The sequence below is a fragment of the Cherax quadricarinatus genome, chromosome 57 (genome assembly GCF_038502225.1).
Source record: "Cherax quadricarinatus isolate ZL_2023a chromosome 57, ASM3850222v1, whole genome shotgun sequence".
Lineage (NCBI taxonomy): Eukaryota > Metazoa > Arthropoda > Malacostraca > Decapoda > Parastacidae > Cherax > Cherax quadricarinatus.
In genome coordinates, this window is record NC_091348.1 from 27,597,993 (window position 1) to 27,611,661 (window position 13,669).

Here is a 13,669-nt window from a genome sequence, read left to right on the forward strand (position 1 = left end):
TCTGTTTCTGTGTGTCTGTTTCTGTGTCTCTGTTTCTGTGTCTCTATTTCTGTGTCTCTGTTTCTGTGTGTCTGTTTCTGTGTGTCTGTTTCTGTGTCTCTGTTTCTGTGTCTCTGTTTCTGTGCCTCTGTTTCTGTGTGTCTGTTTCTGTGTCTGTTTCTGTGTCTCTGTTTCCGTGTCTCTGTTTCTGTGTGTCTGTTTCTGTGTGTCTGTTTCTGTGTGTCTGTTTCTGTGTGTCTGTTTCTGTGTCTCTGTTTCTGTGTCTCTGTTTCTGTGTCTCTGTTTCTGTGTCTCTGTTTCTGTGTCTCTGTTTCTGTGTCTGTTTCTGTGTCTCTTTTGCTGTGTGTCTGTTTCTGTGTCTCTGTTTCTGTGTCTCTGTTTATGTGTCTGTGTCTCTGTTTCTGTGTCTCTGTTTCTGTGTGTCTGTTTCTGTGTGTCTGTTTCTGTGTGTCTGTTTCTGTGTCTCTGTTTCTGTGTGTCTGTTTCTGTGTCTCTGTTTCTGTGTGTCTGTTTCTGTGTCTCTGTTTCTGTGTCTCTGTTTCTGTGTGTCTGTTTCTGTGTCTCTATTTCTGTGTGTCTGTTTCTGTGTCTCTGTTTCTGTGTGTCTGTTTCTGTGTGTCTGTTTCTGTGTGTCTGTTTCTGTGTGTCTGTTTCTGTGTCTCTGTTTCTGTGTCTCTGTTTCTGTGTCTCTGTTTCTGTGTCTCTGTTTCTGTGTCTCTGTTTCTGTGTGTCTGTTTCTGTGTCTCTGTTTCTGTGTCTCTGTTTCTGTGTCTCTGTTTCTGTGTGTCTGTTTCTGTGTCTCTGTTTCTGTGTCTGTCTCCCTGCCTCACACACTCCCCACACAGTACAATGACGCTGACAAACAGACTTACACTTATATCAAAGTTGTCCCTCACTTCTGTAAACTTTGAATCATTATCAGATTCACATAATACTTTAAAGTTTCTTATATTCCCCCGTGACTTTACTAATTTTAAAAAGTTTTTTTTTCACACAAAAAAATCAAATAGAGATCTCCAGTGAATACTAGAAAGGTCTGCCCTTCTAGCATCCAGCCTGTTACTGGGTTTTCGTAACAATTAGTCAGTATCCTGGTCCAATTATCCATTAGAATTTAATAGTAAAATTCACTAGTGCGTCAGGATTACAACTGGTAGGTAACTAAAGAAATAAAATTTAAGAAATTTATTAACGTAGTCTACGTTAATAAATCTGCGTTACGTAGATGAAGTTGTCTAGGTGGACAAAATCAGAGTAAATTAGTTTAATATAATATAGGATACAAGTTGCTACACTTCTCTGGTATATATTATTGTGGTGAAGACACACATCATGGCTCTTAAGTACCGTCTGGTACATTGTCACCATTTAAGAACATAATACTAATATATACATGTGTATATGAATGTATGTAGGTGCTCTTAAGTTCACTGTCTCAAGACTCGACTCGACTTAACCAGTGATTGACAATGTCCTCACATAAGCTTATTTCTTGACCAACCTGACAATCAGAACAGCTTGCTTGAACAGTAAGACGACCGATTCGCTGAACAGCAGTATAACAAAGCAGCTGCAAAACAGAGTCAGGAACAAGGAGATCACAAAACGACCCAAAATAGGGATCATCTGCAGATCCTCCACAAATGTCACTATTATTCGGCCGATGGTTTCTGAGTGTCGCATCTGATTTACTCCAACCAATCCATGCTTATAACTTGATAAAGCAAATACTGAGCCGCTTCAAGCTTAAAATGCTTGTGTGTGTGTGTGTTTTTTTTTAAGATATTGGTGTGTCTGGTGTCTTTGAAAGGTTTGAATTCGAGTTGTGCTGTGGACGTCCTAGTTTGTCATTTTAACTGAAGCAATTTCGTTATTAGTTTCGATGTGATGACTTGTGTCTTCTGAGTTCCTTCAGATCTTCAACGCTAACATTCAGTTCTGCCTGAAATACTTATGCCTGCCAGTGCCTCTCTTTCGTGATTAACAGTGTTTTATTACATGTAAACTACATTTCTGTATACTGCAGGAAAGAAATACAGTTGTATTGCACTGTATTGTATAACTGCACTGTCAACTTGTACCGCACTCTGCACTATTCCAATAACATACATCGAGGCACACGGTCAGGAGTCATGGAATACGGGGATCTCTCTCTCGGATCACGCAGCGACAGAAATCCATCTATTTTTTTTCTGGTAATTTGTACTGGAACTTTCCTGCTGTGAAACAATATTTTCTTCACCTTGCTATTCATATCCCAAGACTATCATAATTATTCAAATGTCCTTTTTCTCTTGTTTCGGCTAATTTATTGGTCGAGACTTGTATCAAAAAAATATGTAAATTAGCACATGCTAGACTGAAAGTCATCATGACCGTCACCGTCCACTGGTGTAACCTTCTACAGTATTTATTATAATCAAGGGGGAAGCGCTAAACCCGGAGGATTATACAGCGCCTGGGGGGGGGATGTGGAAGGCATTCAAGCTTAATTCAGGGAACTGGAGCACAGATCCAATTCCCTAAATCAAGAGCCCCTCACCAACGTCAAGGAACCTTCCTTGAGGGGTCGCCTTCTACAGTCACTGAAGACTCTGGGGCTTAATTAAGTACGACTGATGAGGTTTTATTTTCTTTGGAGTTATCTGAATCAGTGTCACTGTTGTGATATAATCAGTGTCACTGTTGTGATATAATCAGTGTCACTGTTGTGATATAATCAGTGTCACTGTTGTGATATAATCAGTGTCACTGTTGTGATATAATCAGTGTCACTGTTGTGATATAATTTGTGTGTATTGTGAGAAATATTGGACTGAAGGACGTAAATGTGTGTCTGTGTTTTTATGAATGTTAGGTGACTATCTGTCTATGGTTGTGGTTGTCTGTACGGATACTAGATGAATGTGTCTGTAGAATGTTGTATTTTTCTTGAGATTCAAAAGGCTTCGGTCTATTGTCTTCAAGTGTTCCAGCTCAAAGATGGTCTTCATGGGATCATAGCTGGGTGAGCGCCTGTGAGAGCCTCCTATCAAAGAGTTATGGATCAATGAACTAATTTTAATTTCTGAGACGATATTCCATCATTCAGCGGACTCTGAGGGACTTCTTGTACCCTCACTGGCTAGATCTTGATTTTATATGGATTTTTATATGGATTTTTGTATGGATTTTTATATGGATTTTCTGACATACATCATGATATAATAATGAAAATAATAAAACAAATGATTTTGAAATGTTATGGTCACATAACCAGAGACCAAACAAAACGTTACTTGTTAATCCTAACCAGCCTGATAAGAAGGGCAAAAAAATTGTATTATGAGAACAGATTATCCAACTTACGAGGTGATATAAAAAAGACCTGGAAGACCCTATCAGAAATTCTGGGAACAAAAAAGATATCACGACATAGCGAAATAAAATTAGCAAAATCAGATGAACCCCAACTCTCACCAACAGAAACAGCAAACAGACTCAATGATTTCTTCTCCACTATAGGTCAAAACCTTGCCAATATAATCCCAAGCTCAGATACCCCACCAAATGACTACCTCACTGGCAACTACCCGAACACACTGTTCCTAGCTCCGACTAACCCATACGAAGTCTCCCTTATTATCAACACACTGAAAAACAAGGCAGGAGATTTAAATACCTTACCACCCTTTATATACAAAAAAGCGTCACAAGTACTATCACCAATCATTGCAACACTCTTTAACAAATCCATTGAATCCTCCACCTTCCCTACAGTTCTCAAAATAGCAAGGGTCACCCCGATCCATAAAGGAGGAGACCAAACAGAGTTGAATAACTATAGGCCAATATCCAATTTACACCCTCTCTCAAAAATCTTCGAAAAATTAATTCATAAACGAATCTACTCCTACCTCATCTCCCAAAACATTCTCAACCCCTGCCAATTTGGATTCAGGCCTAATAAAAATACTAATGATGCTATTATACACATGCTAGAACATATATACACTGCAATAGAGAAAAAAGAAGTCCCACTGGGGATCTTCATTGACTTACGTAAAGCTTTTGACACAGTTGACCATGACTTGCTCCACGTAAAATTGTCACACTATGGTATTAGAGGGCACTCCCTCAACTACCTCAAGTCATACCTCAGCAACAGAAGCCAATATGTGTACGCAAATGGGGCAAGCTCTTCCGCACAACCAATTACAGTTGGTGTCCCACAGGGAAGTGTCCTTGGCCCTCTTCTCTTTCTCCTATACATAAATGACCTACCAAATGCTTCGCAATTACTCAAACCCACACTTTTTGCAGATGACACTACATACGTCTTCTCCCACCCGAGCCCAGTCACGCTAGCCAATACTGTAAACACCGAATTACAGAAAATATCTACCTGGATGAGGACTAACAAACTTACACTAAACATTGACAAAACCTACTTCATTCAGTTTGGTAACAAAGCTAACAGAGGGAAAATTCTTAGGAATCCACCTCGATAATAGACTCAAATTTCATACACATATACAACAAATTTCTAAGAAAATTTCCAAGACTGTAGGCATACTATCGAAGATACGGTACTATGTTCCACAGTCAGCCCTCCTGGCCCTTTATCACTCTCTTATTTACCCCTATCTCACCTATGGAATTTGTGCATGGGGCTCAACAACAATTAACCATCTCAGACCACTAATTACCCAACAAAAGGCTGCAGTTAGAATGATAACAAATTCTCACTACAGGCAGCACACTCCACCAATATTCAAAACACTCAACCTACTCACCATACAAAACATCCATACTTATTATTGCACCTATTACATACATAGAACACTTAACTCTGATATTAACCCTCCCCTCAAACATCTTGCCAACCTCAACAGAACACATGACCATAACACAAGGCACAGATCACTCTTTGATGTTCCTCGTGTCCATCTCACGCTATGCAAAAACTCAATGCACATAAAAGGCCCTAAAATCTGGAATTCATTACCTGTAAATATAAAAGAAACACTACCTGTTTATAAATTCAAGTCTCTTCTCAAAGTTCACTTACTCACTCAAAACCAAATAAATACTGAATAACTGAACCTTATAAATTGTATATCTTAAATGTTACTCACAATTATATCACATAAATGTTAAACCTAGGACCCAATCTAACTTTGTTATTTTTTAAATACACTACCTAACAGAATACTCCATTCTACTGAATGTACAGCAATGCATGCAACCATATGACCTGTCTTTGTAATACTCATTTGTGCTTTATAGTTATCTGTTTACAATAATGTTGTATCACTGATTACATCATTGCTTAGTTAATCTTAAGTTAATTTTAAGCCAGCCCGTAATGCTATGCATATAAGTGGCTTTGGCATGCTGCTCTTACCTGTATTTTTTTGTACCTCTGTATGTATGCTAAAATTTCTAAATAAATAAATAAATAAATAAATATATACAGTGGTCCCTCGTTTTTCGTAATTAATCCGTTACTGGAGCCATTACTATAAACGAAATTTACGATTTGCGAATCAATTTTCCCCATAAGAAATAATTTAAATACAATTAATCCATTCCTGACACCCAGAAGTATTAAAACAAAAAAAAATAATTTTCCATGAAACATACATATAGTACATAAACAATACAATGGGAAATGATGAATGAAACATTAACAGCATAACACTTACCTTTATTGGAGATTCTTCTTAGTGTATGGGAGACTGGAGGAGGAGAGAGATTGGATTGTTTACAGTTTGGAAGGGGAATCCCCTTCCAGCAACACCTCAGGTACCAATTGCTTCTCTGGGGTTGCTTCTCTTCTCTGTTTCTTAATGCCACTTGGACCACCTTGAGAGTCACTCTAGTCCTGTCTCGCAAAGTAACTGTGGAGAGAGCTCTGTTTCCGGCATCTCTTTAACACCTCCCGAAAATGGCCCAAGACTTTGTCACTGTACATATTTCTCACCTTCTTTACCACACGCTTGGCACTAGGAGATTTCTTTGGAGCCATGGTAGCTTATTTAGTAATTGGAAGCACTAAAATGAGTGGAATATTATGAAATATTTCGTAGGAGCACTTGAGGGGACCTTCACTCACTGGTAAACAATGCCAGACTGGCTGGGTAGGGAGGCCGCCCCGCTCACACCGTGCGTACGCGTCCCGGACGAACTACTATTCGCCAGTTAACCTATGAAAAGCGAGTCCATGTTTATATGAAAATACCCCTATGATTGGCGAAATTTACGATTGCCGAGAACTACGAAAAGCGAGGGACCACTGTATGTATATATATATATATATATATATATATATATATATATATATATATATATATATATATATATATATATATATATATATATATATATATATATATATATATATATATATATATATATATATATATATATATATATATATATATATATATATATATATATATATATATATATATATATATATATATATATATATATATATATACATTATGTTGTGCCGAATAAGTAAAACTTGCAATTTTGGTTTAAATAGCAACGCTCTTCTTGCCGAAAAGGGCAAGCGAAAATTTGTGTATCCAGTAATTTCGCAAAACTCATTCTGAACCTAACGAAAAAATATATATTTCGTTGTGTTTATTAAATTATTGTAAACTTATCTAAAATATATTTAGCTGGATTAGGCTAAATTAAAATGCGCTCATTATAATAAGGTTAGGTAAGTTTTCTAAAGTTCCTTTGGTACAAAATTATTAATTTTTATATTAACATAAATGAAAAATGTATCTTTAAATGTTTAAGAGAAAATTTTCTCTTATAGATTAAAAGATATACTTTTTTGTTTTAGGTTCAGAATGATTTTTGCGAAATTATTGCATACACAAATTATCGTTTGCCTTATTCGGCAAGAAGAGCGCTGCTATTTAAGCCAAAGGTAGTAGGCTGATAGACAGTAACCACTCAGAGAGGTACTACCATCCTGTGGTAGTAGGTTGGTAGACAGTAACCACTCAGAGAGGTACTACCATCCTGTGGTAGTAGGTTGGTAGACAGTAACTACCCAGGGAGGTACTACTGTCCTGTGGTAGTAGGATGGTAGACAGTAACCACTCAGGGAGGTACTACCGTCCTGTGGTAGTAGATTGGTAGACAGCAACCACCCATGGAAGTATTACCGTCCTGTGGTGGTAGGTTGGTAGACAGTGACCACCCAGGCAGGTACTACCGTCCTATAGTAGTAGGTTGGTAGACAGTAACCCCCCAGACAGGTCCTACCGTCCTGTGGTAGTAGGTTGGTAGACAGTAACCACCCAGTGAGGTACTACCGTCCTGTGGTAGTAGGTTGGTAGACAGTAACCACCCAGGGAGGTACTACCGTCCTGTGGTAGTAGGTTGGTAGACAGTAACTACCCAGGGAGGTACTACCGTCCTGTGGTAGTAGATAGGTACACAGCAACCACCCAGGGAGGTACTACCGTCCTGTGGTAGTAGGTAGGTACACAGCAACCACCCAGGGAGGTACTACCGTCCTGTGGTAGTAGGTAGGTACACAGCAACCACCCACTAATAGGTATCAGTACGTCACCATTAAAGACACAGCATCAGCAACACGGCCACTTGATACTGGAGTTCCGCAGGGAAGTGTCCTTGGTCCCCTGCTCTTCCTCATATACATCAATGACCTTCCAAACGTATCCCAACACCTGAAACCCATTCTCTTTGCTGATGACACGACTTATGTCATCTCTCACCCTAAATTATCTTGCCACCCTCAATACCATTGTGAATGAGGAGCTGATTAAAATATCGACTTGGATGACAGCCAATAAACTTACGCTTAACACTGACAAAACTTACTATATTATGTTTGGTAGCAGAGCAGGAGATGCACAAATTAACATTAAGATTGACAACACTCTAATTACCAGATATAATGGGGGAAAATTCCTAGGCTTATACTTTGACAACAACCTGAATTTCAGCACCCATATCCAGCATATAGCCAAAAAAGTATCCAAAACGGTTGGGATCCTCTCCAAGATACGATACTACGTGCCGCAAAATGCCTTTCTCACACTATACCACTCACTTATTTATCCATACCTCACCTATGCTATTTGTGCTTGGGGATCAGCTGCAGCAACACACCTAAAGCCAATAATAACCCAACAAAAAGCTGCAGTAAGAATAATCACTAAATCCCATCCCTGGCAGCACATCCCCCCACTCTTCAAATATCTAAACTTACTCCCAGTTCAGTACATCCACACTTACTACTGTGCAATCTATATCTACAGGGCCTTAAACTCTAATATCAACCTTGACCTAAAACGCTTTCTTGATAGTTGTGACAGAACCCACAGGCATAACACCAGACACAAACATCTCTACGACATTCCCCGTGTCCGACTAAACCTTTACAAAAATTCAATGTATGTCAAAGGCCCTAAAATCTCGAATACCCTACCTGAGAACTCTAGAACTGCAGACACATTCATCACCTTCAAAACTACCATTAGAAAACATCTTATCTCCCTGATACACCCCGTCAACTAACTTCACGAATACCACCTGGTGGTTCACACTTACACTCGCTCACTCATTTGACCATAAACAGAAATATTAATCTCAGTCTTAAAATAATGAATCCTGTGATACTCCAATACTGAAACTATATACTGTGCCAAAACAAAAGCATTCACATTGCTAAACTCATAAACTAGTATTTAGTCACTTAGCCATAATACCAACTTACCTCATAATTTGTAATATTTTACAATTAAGAATAAAACTAAGTATGCCCGAAATGCCTAGCCATGCTAAGCGTTCTAGTGGTACACTCTGTAATTACAATTTTACTACATGTAAACCAAACAATAACCAAATTTCTGTAAACTCAGCATTGTAATCCTTATAGAGAATAAACTTTGAATTGAATTGAATTGAGGGAGGTACTACCGTCCTGTGGTAGTAGGTAGGTACACAGCAACCACCCATGGAGGTGCTACCGTCCGTCCAATGAGTGTGAAACAGAAACCAGTAATTGTTTTCCAAACGATAGGATTTCTGGTGTCTTTTTTGTCTCATAAACAATTAAGATAAGTGGCGCATCTTGCTACTTCTACTTAATTCACACTACACATGCATATGCATATATATATATACATATATAACCGAGTGTTTCTTCAATTTTCTTAGTAGTACCCTTATTTACATTGTCTTCCATCCCCATGGGAAAGTGGAGAAGAATCCTTCCTTCGTAAGCCATGTGTGCTGTAAAAGGTGACGAAAATGACGGTTTACGAAATTTGTAGATTTAAAAGGAAGAATATATTAAAGCTGGGATATTGGAATGTGTGTGGATGATAAAAAAAAAGTTTATAGTGAATGTTATGAATGCAAAGAGGCTGGATGTCCTAGTTGTAAGCCATTCTAAGCTGAAGGGGGCAGGATATTTTTAGTGAGGAGAAATAAGTGGAATTAAGTCGTGTGTATTTGAGAAAGTTAGAGCTAATGAAGGAGATGCAATAATGTTGAATGATCAGTTATGACAGGAAAAGAGGGAATATAAATGAATGAATTCAAGGATTATGTGGATTAAAATAAGGGTCGGACGTGAAAAGTGGGTTATACTAAATGTTTATGCAGCTGGAGAAGAGATGGGTGTAGAGAGAGTAGTGCATGCAACCGAGACTTCATAAGAAATGCGTGCGTCTTGCACAGATCTTAAGAGGCACTTGTCATGAACGTTACCAAAGAGGCGCTGATCTACAAAGAATCCAATATTGATAGGCAACACTGGTTTGAAGCATCTTTAATTGATACCAGCAACACCATGGAACGATAGCATCTGCTATCATTTATTGTATGGGCCACAACGTAGTGTTTCAGTGCTTCATTGTCTTGTTGTGTTGGCAACAAAGTGTGTGCTGCAACCCATGACTGTCCTGTTGTGTTGGCAACAAAGTGTATGCTGCAACCCATGACTGTCTTGTTGTGTTGGCAACAAAGTGTGTGCTGCAACCCTCGACTGTCTTGTTGTGTTGGCAACAAAGTGTGTGCTGCAACCCATGACTGTCCTGTTGTGTTGGCAACAAAGTGTATGCTGCAACCCATGACTGTCTTGTTGTGTTGGCAACAAAGTGTGTGCTGCAACCCTCGACTGTCTTGTTGTGTTGGCAACAAAGTGTGTGCTGCAACCCATGACTGTCTTGTTGTGTTGGCAACAAAGTGTGTGCTGCAACCCATGACTGTCTTGTTGTGTTGGCAACAAAGTGTGTGCTGCAACCCTCGACTGTCTTGTTGTGTTGGCAACAAAGTGTGTGCTGCAACCCATGACTGTCTTGTTGTGTTGGCAACAAAGTGTGTGCTGCAACCCATGACTGTCTTGTTGTGTTGGCAACAAAGTGTGTGCTGCAACCCTCGACTGTCTTGTTGTGTTGGCAACAAAGTGTGTGCTGCAACCCATGACTGTCTTGTTGTGTTGGCAACAAAGTGTGTGCTGCAACCCTCGACTGTCTTGTTGTGTTGGCAACAAAGTGTGTGCTGCAACCCTCGACTGTCTTGTTGTGTTGGCAACAAAGTGTGTGCTGCAACCCATGACTGTCTTGTTGTGTTGGCAACAAAGTGTGTGCTGCAACCCTCGACTGTCTTGTTGTGTTGGCAACAAAGTGTGTGCTGCAACCCTCGACTGTCTTGTTGTGTTGGCAACAAAGTGTGTGCTGCAACCCATGACTGTCTTGTTGTGTTGGCAACAAAGTGTGTGCTGCAACCCTCGACTGTCTTGTTGTGTTGGCAACAAAGTGTGTGCTGCAACCCTCGACTGTCTTGTTGTGTTGGCAACAAAGTGTGTGCTGCAACCCATGACTGTCTTGTTGTGTTGGCAACAAAGTGTGTGCTGCAACCCTCGACTGTCTTGTTGTGTTGGCAACAAAGTGTGTGCTGCAACCCATGACTGTCTTGTTGTGTTGGCAACAAAGTGTGTGCTGCAACCCTCGACTGTCTTGTTGTGTTGGCAACAAAGTGTGTGCTGCAACCCTCGACTGTCTTGTTGTGTTGGTAACAATGGGAATGTTGCAACAACATCTTGTCAGCCTTTGTTGAGCTCATTGATCCTCTGATTTTCTACGAAGGTTAAGATAAGATATCGTTCGGATTTTTAACCCCGGAGGGTTAGCCACCCAGGATAACCCAAGAAAGTCAGTGCGTCATCGAGGACTGTCTAACTTATTTCCATTGGGGTCCTTAATCTTGTCCCCCAGGATGCGACCCACACCAGTCGACTAACACCCAGGTACCTATTTGCTGCTAGGTGAACAGGACAACAGGTGTAAGGAAACGTGTCGAAATGTTTCCACCCGCCGGGAATCGAACCCGGGCCCTCCGTGTGTGAAGCGGGAGCTTTAGCCACCAGGCCACCGGATTTTTTCCTCGTATTCTAAGACCTTGAGGCAGATCTCTCTCTCTCTCTCTCTCTCTCTCTCTCTCTCTCTCTCTCTCTCTCTCATTTGCACGAATGTTGTTTCAGGGTTAGGTTAAGAGTTTCTAACCTTATTACAAGCTAAGAGCTGTTACGTACATCAGATCATTTGAAAGTTTATTTTTTATTGTTATAATACATACAAAAAACAAGATGACACTGGAGCCATCTGTGGGCCAGAGATTTCATTTGTTCAACTGGCTTTATTTTATCGATGTTATACGTATGAACATGTTCCAGACTTACGTCTCAAACTTGGAATTAATTTTCTCGGTTGATGCGATATTCTTGAGAAGGATAAAGCAAGAGTTCAGTTGCTGTTTGCTGTCCTTGTTGTGTAGAAGCCGTCTTCGCGCTGTTCGCGAAGCGGAGCCAAGTGTGGTGGTACCTTGACAAAATTACCTCACGTCTGTCATGTTCTGAAGGCTCTACTGGAATGACAAATTTATCCATGACCGGCCCCAGGTTAGAGATAAATCGTTTTGCTCGGCTCTCTATTCTTTCAAGAAGTCGTAAACGAGACGGGAGCAGACAATCCAAAACAGTGGAGCATACTGAAGGTGTGAGCGCACTTGTGTCTCGCACAGAATTTTACAGCCTTTACTGTCAAACAGGTACCAGTTACGCCTTAGTGCTGTAAGGCGTATCTGGTACCTGCCTTGACTGCAAGATTTACCATGTAAAGTAAAAGGACACAAGTGCAACTAATGTGACATTTTATTGTGGCAACGTTTCGCTCTCCAGGAACTTTGTCAAGCCGATACAAACAGTGTACGTGTATGTATAATGTTCGCCAAGATCAGGGTCCTGGCACGGGTCTTAATCTTGGGATGACCCGTCTCTGGCTCCTGAAGGAGAATTGATTCTTCACTGTTGCAGCATATGCTGCTCAAGCACTGTTCCGGACAGTTCAGCTAGTGTGCCTCATAAGCGACTGAGGTTACTCCATCTCAGCTGTTTCCTGAGCTGGGGACTGGGCTCTGTCCGCTCTGATAATCTGCAGATTCATGGCATCCACTGTTTCCTGCTCTGTCAGTAAGCACACCCTCAGGAGTGTGCTGACCATCTGCCGGAACATGCTCTGTTGTTCTGTGGAGGTGATTGCGTTGCAGATAATATCTGTGAATGCCTTGATGAGTGTTAAGAGATCCTCTCTGTTGGGGGCCTGCGTTGTCGGTGGGTTCGAAGCAGTGGATATTATCTGGGCTGTTGTAATCTGTGGGGACTGCTGAGGGTTGTATTTCTTCACTGTGCACACCGTGGCCTGTTGCTGTATGCCAAGTTGTGTAACCGGCATCTGCTGGTGAGGTGCAGCCACAGCCTGCATAGTGGCTGTGCCTGGCAAGGAGGTCGGTGGGGGCTCGTGTAGTGCCGTCTGCTGATTGCGTTGCCCAGATGTTTCCTGTTGGCGCCGCCTATTCCTCATGTTTTTGTTTCTTCGTTGCGGTAGTGGGGGAAGATGCTCCTGTTCATGACGCCTGGTTGAGTCTTCAAGGGTCGGAAATTCCTGGGCATTGAGTTGGGTTGCCTGATGAGAGTTCTGCAGTTTACCTGGAGTGAGTTCCGGGGGTCAACGCCCCCGCGGCCCGGTCTGTGACCAGGCCTCCTGGTGGATCAGAGCCTGATCAACCAGGCTGTTGCTGCTGGCTGCACGCAAACCAACGTACGAGCCACAGCCCGGCTGATCAGGAACTGACTTTAGGTGCTTGTCCAGTGCCAGCTTGAAGACTGCCAGGGGTCTGTTGGTAATCCCCCTTATGTGTGCTGGGAGGCAGTTGAACAGTCTCGGGCCCCTGACACTTATTGTATGGCAGTATCGCAGGATTCTCTACACCCATCGTCTGCTGAGGGTGATGCTCTGCCCTAGCCTGCTGTCTCGTCGTTGGTGCCTTCCAGGCCTCACGAATTCTAGTGAGCCTCTCAGGGCATCGAGGGTTCCAGGCATGGTGTTTCTGCCTGCAATTCGGGCATCGTGGAGTGGGTGGCGATGCATTCTTCAGCTTGGTGATGCATTCCTCGGTAGGGTGGGGCTGGCTGCAGACACCGCAGATTACTCTGCTTGGACAGAGTGCACCCAGGTGTCCGTAACGCTGGCACTTAAAGCAGCGAACTGGTTCTGCCGTGAAGGTCCTGACATCGTACCTGCCCCAAGAATAGAGGTCCAGCTGGGATGGCAGCGGTCCTACATGCTGA